General features: G+C 42.6%; 1 protein-coding gene and 1 long non-coding RNA gene across 7 annotated transcripts in view; both read right to left on the bottom strand.

Annotated features, from left to right (window-relative positions):
* The window catches only part of LOC106145044 (uncharacterized), a 685,031-nt gene that overhangs the window by 543,698 nt on the left and 129,020 nt on the right, over positions 1–12,313 (bottom strand). The window contains exons 1-2 of one of the 6 annotated variants that reach the window (XR_013436669.1): positions 1,062–1,249; positions 746–815 (exon numbers count right to left, since the gene is read on the bottom strand). The gene's annotated coding sequence lies outside the window, so the exon portion shown is untranslated. Of the gene's footprint in view, positions 1–745; positions 816–950; positions 1,250–12,313 lie in introns of those variants that run through there. The other 5 variants (XR_013436663.1, XR_013436661.1, XR_013436665.1 and 2 more) reach the window with 5 other exon arrangements.
* Positions 4,452–10,366, bottom strand: LOC144375867 (uncharacterized). The gene is made up of 2 exons (XR_013435719.1): positions 10,219–10,366; positions 4,452–4,973 (listed from the first exon to the last, which is right to left on the bottom strand). It is a non-coding gene; the product is annotated as an uncharacterized LOC144375867 (long non-coding RNA).

The following is a 12,313-nucleotide window of genomic DNA, read 5'->3' as shown; positions in this document are numbered from 1 at the left end:
GCTATATCTATGTTAAAAAAATACTTGTGGCATGTACTCTAATCCAGAGTATCATGTCTTCAGATAATATATGTCTGTCTTATTTTTAGGACTTTGCACTTTCCCAAAGGGGAAAAATATTTTTAAACAAAGCTTTGTTCTTTCAATTATAATTAATAAATAATTAATAAAATTAAATTTTAAGAACCTTGCTTAAACTACCTTAGAAATTGTTTGCTTTATCGTATCAGAAGAACTCTTGCCTCCCTCAGGATATTTATTTAGAAGAAATAAGCTCACATAATTTAAGTGAAAATTTTATTTCCAGAATAAATAGGTCTTTAGAAAACATGACTACTATGAACCAAAATCATAAATATATGAGGAAGATCTTGTGGGACATAAAACAAAAAACTTAAAATTCTCAAGATAGTTCCCTGAAATTTTTATATTGTTTCTTAAACTCTTGTGCCAATAACATATATATTCTATGCCACACAATACTGAGCTATCACAGAATGTGCAGAATAAAATAGTGAATAACACATGCATTTTCTCTATAGTAATATTGTAATATTACAATATAGTAATATTGTAACAGTTAAATCAAACCAAAAGTAATTTATATCAAACACTGCAAATATTGCACAAAATCTATTTTCCTTCAAGGCATGCATATAACTCCAAACTCCTCCAAAAAGCAAATTTCAGCTGTATTACAATTAACTATTAACAGTGATTGAAGAAAATATACCACATTACTTACTATTTTTAAGATGTCTATGCCATCCTTCTGAATTCAAAAGGGTGAAGAAGAATCACTATCACGAGGAAATCTAGCAGGCAAAAAGAGGGAAAATAGCAAGTGTTAGTTGTCTGAAAATTAGCATCTTCAGGTTTTCTTGAGGTACTTCCCACAAGATCCCAAAGCAAAGAAGAAAAAGAAAAAGTTGGAGAAAAACATCACACACATCACAAGCCGACTTTCTCCACAAACCCATGCAGCTCCAAACTTTAAAGGCTCAAATTGTTGAGCATCCCGATGGAACAAATATCCGACTTCGGTATCACTGGTTACGTACACATTTTCAATAAGACGAATGCATCTCCAAAATTATGGTGACTTTAAATGTCTTATCCAGATCTTCCCCCTGTTTGTCTCCCCTTCTCCCTTTTCCATTCACATTTTTCCTCCTACAAAATGCACATAGGTCTGTTCTTCCTTGTACCCCGAGTCAGGCCTGGCTTTGAAATGCATTTCAATCTCTCAACACAGACTGCTTTCATTGCCTTTAGAGTCCCACTAAGGCCCAGCTTTAAAAGCTACTGATTCTTTTTTTCTTTAGCCTTCCTCACAAAGGAAGGGTATTTTGTAAATTACCAGCTCGTTCAGATCAACAAAAGGTACTTTCATAGAAAGCCCCATTTGATTTTGCTCAAATTTGATTACAAGGATGGAGAAAAGGAAAGGAAGTCAAAAAGAAAAACCCCAGATGGCTTTTTCATTCATCTCAGTGAATGAGCTTTATCTGTGCCTTTTGAAACTGTAGCAGTGGAAAAGCATTTCTGTTGGCTTAAAAAACTTGACAAAAATTATTGGTTTGCCATTTCTCATGTAACAGCCATTGGGAACTGGATGAAAAGACTTTTTCATGGGATCGCCTGCTTGGATCAAAATAATGGAGATTAGGTATTTCATTATAAATTACAGTGGGAGATAGAGCAGGCTGTCATATTAATAGCAACCTGCTCATGGCCTTCAATGGTAGCTATTCTCCTAGACAAAGGACCAAGGGGGTTGTCTATTGAACTTGTACTTTAGGCCTGATCAATTTTCTATCATCAAGGCAAAAGGTGAGATGACTAACAAAGGAATTCACACATGAGTGACCTCATAAGCCTACAGATAAAACAGCTTAAAGAAGCAAAACACATCCTGAAATTATGGATGATAAACTATATAAAGAAGGCCGAGTATGAGAGTGGGAGAGGAAAGAGCAATGGTCTATAATTCTCCTCTCTCTTCTTGGCCAAATGGACACATTAAAAGCTACTTGTTTTCAGCTGCAGATAATTGCAACGTTTGGTTTGCAGTGGTCTGCTATAAATCCTTCAGCCCAGTTTTTCTTTCTTTTTTTTTTTTTTCCTCAGCAGTTTCAGTCATTTCATTCGCTTTTAACAATGGCATTGTGTTCAAGACAAAGCTTCTACCAAGAGTCACACTTAAAAATAAAAATGAAAAAGAATCCCAAGCAACACAGTGGAGTGTGTGTTTGTTATGTGCTCCAGGTTATCCCAACTTGTGTACTTTTCAGAATCTAAAGCAATTCAAAATCTAAGCAGTACCTGCCACTAAAAAAACACAGAATCTTAATGAAATTCACTGAAACGTTTGATTCAATGAAGATTTGCTTCAGAACATAGTGATGACAGAATACTAATTCAAAGAACCAGTGAAAGATGATGGATGGTTAATTTTCATGTAATCACAAGGAATATTTTAAATTCCTAATCAAAGTTGTCCACATCGCTGTAGAAATTATTAAAATTTTCTTTGCCATAAAATTTTCCTCAACTTTTCTAAAAAGGTGGCAAGTAGGGTATCATGCAGATTTCTACCCACTAGTTTTAGTGTTCCTTTAATTCGGGATGATAGTAGAAAAATTATCTTCCAGAGATAAAAAACCAGGGTTTCCAAATGATACTGTTACCTGGAAATGCAGATGTAATATAGCATTTTATATACATTACATTGGCCAAAGCTAATGAAACGCAAAAATATATGTGTGTAGGATGTATTTTACCATGCTATTTTTTAAACCAAAGAGTAGTATAAGATTATTAATGTAAAAGGACTTCCAACTGTCTAAAAGCTCAAGAAAATACCATAAATATCACCCATGACAGTAGCTGTCAAAATAAGGCCACATTTTGATAGGCACCCCTGACAGGTGTAATGACCCCCAAATCTTGGATACAAGCAATCTTAGTATATGCTCACAGCCTTGCAATTTCACACACGTAATGATGGTATAAGGAAGTTCATTTTTGTGTGGATCAGGAAAATGAGGATATAGTATTATCCAATGTATATACACAGATGACTCCATATTTATATATAATTGCACTTCCTTTATTGTCAAGGAAGCCCTGAATCCTTGGACTATCTTAATTATTTGGTGGGATCTCAATGTTACTAAAGCATAATTAAATAACCCTAATGGGAGTCAGGGGTCTAGCAGGCCATTCCTGCTATGGTGTACATATGAATTGGTATGAACTTTCTAGAGGGAAACTAAACAACATACTTTAAGAGCTTAGAAGTCTTCATAGCTCTTGACCTACTTATTTTACCTAGAAATCTTCTCAGTAGAAACTCAGAAATGCAGGTGATGATCTCATCCCCTACCCCACACACACATACACACACACACACACACACACACACACACACACACACACCTATTATACAGTGAGTCAGACAGAGTACTGGTTAGGATTACAAATTCTGGAGCCAGACTAGTTGAGTTCCAATCACAATCTGACCAATTTCTAATTATAAACTTATGTAATTGAGTGTTAATCTCTCAATGCCTCAGTTTTCTCACCTGCAAAATGGGGATATCAAAAGTGTTGTGACAGCAAGGGAAACAATCAACTGAGTGCAGACCTCCTACAGAATGGTTTGCAAACCATACATGTGGCAAGGTTGATATCCGGAGTACATAAGGAACTATAGCCAAAAACAACCAGATTCCCCAATTTAAAAATAGGTAATAGATCTAAACAGACATTTCTCAAAAAGACATACAAATGGCCAAAGGATATATGGAAAAAATGCTCAGTATTGTGAATCATCAGGGAAATGCAAATTAAAACCACAATGAATAAGTAAGAATGGCTATTATCAAAAAAACTAAAGATAACAAGTGCTGGCAAGGATGCGGAGCAATGAGAACCCTGTATGTTGTTGATCTGAATTTAAATTAGTACAGCCATTATGAAAAACAAAATAGAGTTCCTCCAAAAATTAAAAATAGAATTACCATATGATCTAGCAATCCCACTACTGGGTAGTGAAATGAAATTAGTATGTTGAAGAGGCATCTGCACTCCCATCATTTCAGCACTATTCACAACAGCCTAGAAATGAAAACTACCCAAGAGATAATGGTATATACACAAGGCACATCACCATATGATGATGGTACAGTGGAATACTATTCATCCATAAAAAGAATGAAATTCTGTCATTTGCAAAAACATGGGCAGAACTAGAAATCTTTATGTTAAGGGAAATAAGCCAGGAAAGAAAGACAAATTCCACATTATTTTACTTATATGTAAAAACTAAAAAAGTTGATCTCAAAGAAGTAGAGAGTAGAATAGTGGTCACTAGTGAGGGAGAAGGGTGTAGGGAGAATGGGAAAGGTTGGTCCATGGATACTGAAAGAACAACCGGACAAGGCTCGTCATGGGGAAGTGCCCGTTTATTGAGGAACAGCTCTGCATATTTATGGGGGGGATTGACAGTTACAGTTTAACGGTTTGACAGTGGCACGAGTTGCTTTCTGACTGGTGGGTAAGGATCATGAGAGTCAGCAGGGCTAGTCTGATTGGTGGGTAAGGATCATGTGAGTCAGGAGGACTCACCATTGGATGGCTCTTCCTGCCGCTGTCTGGTGGGGGGGATGGGGAAGTTAGTCTTTGGAGCCGGGGGAGACTCCCAACATTCCCACCTCTTTGTTATTAAATGAGAGTGGACATCAACTCATTCTGGCTGCTTACTGCTGAGATGGGGCGGCTTGGGAGAATCAGAGAGGAGGGAAGTAAGGAGCCCCCACAAGAGGGCAGAGAAGACCGGTATAACTTCAGGAACCAGATCAATGAAGGTTCCTTGCCACCACAGATCCATGATGATGTCAGTCTATTCGGCATAGGTCTCGACTGGAGGTATCACCAGTAGCCAGGAGTTGGTAATTCCTGAGGAGAAGCTGATTAAAAGCTTGATTAGAAATTTTACCCACCTGAGTCTGAATGAACTTTATGATAAAGGGAAGGAACAGGCACATAAGGAGGACAACACACTACGATCCCACTACCGGCCAGATCCAAGCAAGTAGTAAGGAGGAGAAGGGGGTCTGGCTGGAGGGGGCCCTTAGGGTAGCCGCCAAGTCAGTAAGTTTGACAATGTTTTCTTCCACAAGGCCTGATTCATTAACATAGAGAGGCCAGGGATTCAGCAGTTGATGTAAGTGCACCTTCAAGAGGGGGCCATCAGTGGTGGCCGCAAGGCAGGTAGGGGCCAGAAATGAGGGGGAGCATTAGGAGAACCCATTTATGGAACATCCTCAGGTATTGGGCTAAGAACAGAGACACAGGAGAGGCGGAGCTTGAGGGGATCTTGTGGGGAGGGATGACAAGAGTTGGTCTGATGAAGGTGTAGGAGCGCCGGTCTTAAGCCTGGAAATGTGAATCCACAGGGTAAGTTGGTTATTAGACAGCTTGAGTTTGGCCACTGAGGGAGTGCACATAATCACCTGAGCAGGACTCTCCCATTTTGGTTTTAGAGGGGGCTTTTCCCCTGGTGGGCAATAGTAAACAAGTTGACCAGGTGTTAAGGAGGTAGGGTTTTGAGAGAGACTGAGGTCAGGAAGGAGCCAGCCTTGATAGCACCAGAGTTCAGAGCATAGATGGAAGAGGAAGGGCAGGGCATAGGTTAGGCAATCCGGGAGGAACAAGGGGACGGCCATACATGACTTGGAAAGGTGAGGGATTAGAAGGCTTCTTTGCAAGGCCATAATGCCAACAAAGCCAAGGGGAGCACCTTTACCCAGTCCAAGCTTAATTCCATGGTGAGCTTGGTGAGGGTCTCTTTAAAGAGACCAATTGGTCCTTTCAACCTTTATGGAAGCCTGAGGGTGGTAAGGGTAATGGAGATGCCAAGGGAGTGATAGCACGTGAGCCAGGCCCTGAGTTATCTGCGAGGTGAATTCTGGGCCATTGTCTGATTAGATAGAAGTGGGCATCCTGAAATGGGGGATTATGTGAGTAAGATCAACTACCATAGAGGCCCGCTTGCTAGAACTCGGGGCATGTTGGTGAAATCAATCTGCCAGTCTGCAGCCAGGATATGATCACAGGCCTGATCGTGGGGAAAGGGTGAAAAAGGAGTGAAGGAAAGTAGTGAGACTCTATGGACTAGGATGGAATACAGAGTAAAGAAACTGGAAGAGTTGCTGGGGATCTTTGGGCTGATCCCCGGTGGTAACAAAGAGTAGCGGAGAGGAGGTAAAGCTCTGTAGGGCAGCTGATCTAGCTGCTTGATCGGCCTTGGAATTCCCCATAGTGGTAAGGGAGGAGTCAGTTTGATGGGCCTTGCAATGGATTATTCCCAGTTGGGAAGGCAGCCTGGAGGCTCGTAGTAGGCCAGAAATAAGAGCAGAATTAATGACTGCTTTCCCTCTGGTGGTCCATAGCCCCCTTTTTTTCCAAATGGCTGCATGGGAGATCAGGATATAGAAGACATATTTGGAATCTGTATATATAGAGAAGGTTTTTCCCTCCCCTAGCTTGCATGCCCTTGTGGCAGCTATGAGTTCAGCTTGTTGGTTGGTGGTATTGGGTACCACCTCTATGATGGATGAGAGGGAAACGACAGCATGCCCCACCACTTTAACCCCTTCATGTATAAAGGAGCTACCATTGAGAACCAGACGAGGTCTGAAGAGGGCAGGGGTCCCTCAGAAATGGTGGTAGGGCAAGGTAAAATCGTCTCTAATACCTCCAGGAATTTGTGGATGGGATCTTGTGAGGGAGAAGATGGGAGGAGGGAGGCAGGGTTTAATGGAGAGCAGGACTGAAAAGCCATCCCCTTGTTCCTCCCGGATTGCCTAACCTATGCCCTGCCCTTCCTCTTCCATCTATGCTCTGAACTCTGGTGCTATCAAGGCTGGCCCCTTGTAAATGAGGAAATCCTTTAGATGGTGAAGAGATGAGATGGTTAGCGGGGAGCCAAAGGTAAGCTTGTGTGCTTCTTTCTGGAGGTCATGAGCTGCTGCTAGGGCTCTGAGGCATGGAGGCCAGCCCCTGATGGTGGGGTTGAGCTATTTGGATAGGTAGGCCACTGGTGCAAATGTGGGGGCCATATTCTTGACCCAGAACGCCCAGACTTTGTCCCTGTTTTTCATGTACATAGAGGGTGAAGGGTCAGGAGAGGTTGGGGAGATGCAGGGCGGGTGCCTGGAGGAGAGCCTTTTTAAGGATTGTAAAGGGCTTCCCTACTGCTGAGGGTAGGGGTTCATTTTGGGGGCCCTTGGCCAGATTATATAGCGGCCTGGCGAGGAAGGAGAAATTAGGAATCCAGCCCTGAAGAACCCAGCCAAACCCAAGAAGGAAAGTATGTCATCTTTGGTCTTTGGTGTAGGTATAGACACAATAAGCTGTTTTCTGTCTACTTTATGTGACCTCTTTACATGCTATTTGGGCCTTTTGTGGAGAGGCCCGATATCCCTTTAAGTAGAACTGTGTCATATGTTGAGCGCCCTTTGGACGGGCTAGAAGAATTTGTAGAGGTTTGCAAGAGGTGCAGAGAGCAGGATTGGATCAGAGCAAGAAGAAAACCTGCATATAAGCGATCTCTACCACCTTTTTTTCTTTTAAATGCTCACAGTAATTGTAGAGATCCCTTAGAATGGAGGGATCCAGGAACCCAAAAAGAGACCATCTGCTTTGGTTGTCTAAGGGATAAGTGGGCCAGGCCTTGGTGCTATATTTGATCCAAGAGGCATTGTAGGGGAGAGTCGACCGGCAGAGAAGACACATTACCCATGTAAGGAGGAGGGAAGAGGATGCAGAGAAGGAGGAAACTGATTTATTGGCAAAAGGGGTGTCCCCACTAGAGCCAAAAATCAGGAGTGCCTAAGTGGCAGGTTCGAGCTGCGGAGATTGATTGTCATCAAATCCTGACAGCTTTTGTCCTGGATGGAGCCAGAGCCATGGGAGACCTTGGCCAAGGCTTTTTGGGATCCCTCCTGGAGAGGCCGGATACTCCCAGGTCCAGAAAGAGGGGAGAGAGAGAGGCAGGGCAAGAGAGAGGAAGGGGAGGGTAAGCATCTCTCTAGCAGCCGAGTTCAAATCTGCCCAAGGAAGGAGTCCTTGAGGGCCACCGTAGCCTTAAAGGCTGTGGTGGGGTGCTTTCCTCCCCGCAGGTAGGCAAAGAAATTTGCCAGATGATAATCAATATATTGTAGGAGGGTGGATTCAGGGCACTGGGGGTGAAAAGATTGGAGGTCTTGTGATTCGGGGGCAAGGAGAATGGAGAAAAAAGCATCCTTTCTATGACCGAGAAGTGGGTGGCAGTGTGGGGGATCTGAGACAGCAGGATATATGGGCTGGGAACCAAAATATGTATGGGCCTAACGGAGGTGTTGATGAATCGTAGATCCTGAACTAAGCGATAGGACCTGTTGGGCTTTTTTACTGCTAGCATGGGAGTATTGTAAGGGGAATGAACAGGACAGAGGTACCCCTTGCTAAGAAGGTCTGAATAGTAGGTTGTAGTCCCAGAAGAGCTTTTGTGGACAGGAGGTATTGAGCCTGATTGGGGAAGATGTTGGGATATATGAGATGAATATTAACTGGTAGGCAGGAAACAGTGGAGGGGGTGAGGGACCCATACAATCGGGTCAACCAGGTTCATAGGTAAGGAGTCCTTTTTAGTATGGTGTTTCTGTCTTCTGCCAAAAGGGCCAGAAAAGATGAACAGGCCGATTCAGGGGCCTGACTGATGCCAGGATCCCGGATGTTGATTGTTGTATTGAGCAAAGGAACTGGACATTGGGGCATAACTAGGAATGTCTGAGAGGTTGGGAAGTTGTCTATGGAATAGAGTAATAGGGGAGTCTTTCTTGGATAGATGGTCTTTCCTCCTACCCCGAAAATAGGAGAGGTGGACGGCACTGTTTGCCCCCAGAATTCTGTCAGGACTGAGAAAGTAGCCCCAGTGTCAAGAATAAAGTCAACCTTGCGTCCACCCACCTGAATCTGCACCCTGGGTTCCTGTCTATTGATTGTTACAGCCTTGGACAAGGACCCAAGGGTCTGTCAATTGATTGCCATGCCCAGAAGGTTGGAGGATTCCCTGGCCATAGGCCTCCTATGGGATCTAGGACAGTCAGAGCTCCAATGACCTTGTTGTTGACATTTAGTGCATGAGGTACTTGGAGTGTGTGGTATGGGGCATGCCCTGGCCCAAAGTCCCTCCTTGCCACACTTGAAGCAGGCGTGGGGGGGGGGGGGTTTGACCTGTGGTGATAGGCAGCGACCCAAGGAAGCACCCTGCAGGGCCTGGGCGAGTAGATCCTGAAATTTCGGCATCTACTGCTGAAGGGCTTTCGTAAGCCAATCCAGAAATTAATTAATTTTTGGAAATTGACGGCCTTACATGCCGCTTTTTTGAGCCCAGCAATAATACATGCGGAGAATCGGTCCCTACTCTGTATGCCAGCTTGTGTATTATAATCCCAGTCGGGAGTTTAATCTGGGGCAGCAAGTGGCCCTGGAGGGTGATTGGGATTAACTTGGTGAGTTTCATCCGCATGGGCTCTGGCAAGTTCCCAGACTCTGGTACATTCCTAAGGAAGGAGAATATTAGCCAATTTTAACATACATATATATATATATATCATGGTGAGTGAGGCTATAAGCCTGGAGGACCCATTGAAACTCTCTTAAGTAAGAGGTGGGATCTGTGGTAAATGAGCCCAACCTTCGCTCGAGTTGCGTGAGGTCATTCATAGAGAACGGGACATGTACCCAGATAATGCCCTCAGGTCCAGCAACCTGTCTTAAGGGGGCCATGGTTTGTGGGACTAGGGGCGGACCTAGTATGGGGGGAACTAAAGGTGTCGGCCGAGTCAGGGGGAGCACCTGAGGAGCTGGATGGAGCCAACGGGGGAGGTTGGTAGGGAGGGGGTTCATCTGCTGGATAGGTAGGGGTGAGAATGAAGAGAAAAAGCCTCAACATAGGGATCTCCTTCCACTTTTTTGAGCACACGCAGAAGTTAAACAGATCTCTGAGAATTGCGACCGGGTTCCAGAGAGTCCACTGTGACCATGAAGGTCGTGACGGGGTGTCTTCTCTCCTCCACATTGGGTGTCAGAGGTTTGCCAGATGATCACGGTCAAAGCCCCTTCGTATAGCCCTTCTGAAGTTGGATACCCGAGAGGGGAACTCACCTACTGAAGAGCCAGTGTTGTGTGAGTAGCAGCGCTGGAAAGAGTGGACGAGGACAGCAAGCCTTGAGAGAGGGGACCCTCGAGCAGCGAGGAATTCCCCCTCCTGGGTTTTGGCACCAATGAAAGAATGACCGGACAAGGCTCGTCGTTGGGACAGTGGCCGTTTATTGAGGAACAGCTCTGCATATTTATGGGGGGGGCAGTTTGACAGTTACAGTTTAACGGTTTAACGGTTTGACAGTTGGCACGGGGTGCTTTCTGATTGGTGGGTAAGGATCATGGGAGTCAGCAGGGCTCACCATTGGATGGCTCTTCCTGCTGCTGTCTCCGGGGATAGGGAAGTTAGTCTTTGGAGCTGGGGTGACTCCCAACAGATACTAAGTTAGAGTAAGCCAGGAACAGGTTCTGATATGCTATTGCACCCTAGGGTGACCATAGATAATAATAAAGTGTAGAACATTTCAAAAAGTTCGAAGACAGGATTTTGAAAGTTGTCACCAGAAAGAAATTTAAAATATCTGATGAAGCAAATATATGTAATTTGATTTAAATATTACACAGTATATACACATATCAAACACTATCTAATACCCCATAATACTCTATTAATATAATTTTATGTTTCTATATATCAGTTAAAAATAAAAATTTCAAAAAGTGCTTTCTAGAGGGAAATTGAACACAAATGAGTTAATATATGGAAAGCACAGATCAGCACATAGTAAATATTGAAAAAGTACTAGATATTATTATAAATGCTCTAAACCAAGATAACTTCTAAGTTATGATATATAATAGAATACACAATGATGATTAAGGAACATATTTTCAAATAATTCTTAACTATATGGAGAAATATTTATACTTAGTAAAAAAATCAGAGTGTACAACTATACATTATATAATCTTAAAGACATATAAATAGACATATGCATCAAAAGTGGCAATCTAATTTATTACTGAATCATGTAATTTTAAGTGATTTTATTTTCTTTTTATACTTTTTAATTTACTTTTCTATGTTATTTTATGAAGAAGGAAGAGAATGAGGAGGTACTCCAAAAAAGCACACAAAGTTACCTGATAGAGGTAGGCCAGACTAAAGGGAAAATCAAAATCTATGCCTAAGTTGACTTTGGTAAGCAGCACTAAAATCTGGAAATGATAAGTATTTCCAAAACTGGCAAGTAAGCTTAAACTCTAAAATTTTAACAAGTAAAGTCCAAATGGATCCACAAAACTTCCTGTCCTAAGAAGCTGTCAGTATATGGTTTGCCAAAGGCATCTGTCAATGAAGAATCCAACAAAGTGACCCAAGAGTGAACTTGGGAGTCGTGAGCATACCAACAGTTAGAGGTTAAAAAAGATTGACAAAACCAAGAGTTCGTGTTTTGAAAAGATAGAGGGGAGAAAAACACAAACACAGTTAGCACAGATAGCTTCAATCCAATCAGTTAGGAACAACAGACAATGCCAGCCAATCCTGAGAAGCTTCCATAGCAGGTCCTTCCATTCCAGGGGCATCTGAACTGAGAGAGACTGGGTTTCAGCCCAGAGAAGGACTTTCCATGTGAATTCTAGGAAAGGAGAGTCAGGCCAAGAAGTAGGCACTTCTCCATCTTATTTCTTTCTTCCTAACCACAGGAAACCAAGAACCTGATGACAGGAAGCAGATGCAGAAGAGAGCAGAGCTTGTCCTTCGTCCCTGCTCATCCCTCAGTCAAGCCTGAACAAGGGGGTGGGAGAAGAGAGAAGAGGAAGAGTCTTAGGGTGTTTAATTGGACTGGACTAGTCTTTAGAAGGCTATGGAATCCCCCAAGATATTAACAGCCAGGAATATAAACAGAGTTATAGGTGAGGAAAAAAGAGAACTGAATTCAGATTGCTCAGTACATGAAACGTTGAAAGAAAAAAAACTATCCAAACTAAGTGCTAGGCTTTTCAAGAATTTTTAATAAAAAGCAAAGTTCAAGAACATGAAAATATCATGATTCAGCATTTGCAATCCTGGGGTATATAACCAAAAGAGTCAAAAGCAGGGGTCCATATCCATGTTTATAGCAGCTTTATTCACAATAACCAAAAAGTGAAGGCA

The sequence above is a fragment of the Ictidomys tridecemlineatus genome, chromosome 3, assembly GCF_052094955.1.
Source record: "Ictidomys tridecemlineatus isolate mIctTri1 chromosome 3, mIctTri1.hap1, whole genome shotgun sequence".
Taxonomy (NCBI): domain Eukaryota; kingdom Metazoa; phylum Chordata; class Mammalia; order Rodentia; family Sciuridae; genus Ictidomys; species Ictidomys tridecemlineatus.
The sequence above is the reverse complement of the archived record's forward strand: the minus strand, read 5'-3'. Positions and strand labels throughout refer to the sequence as shown.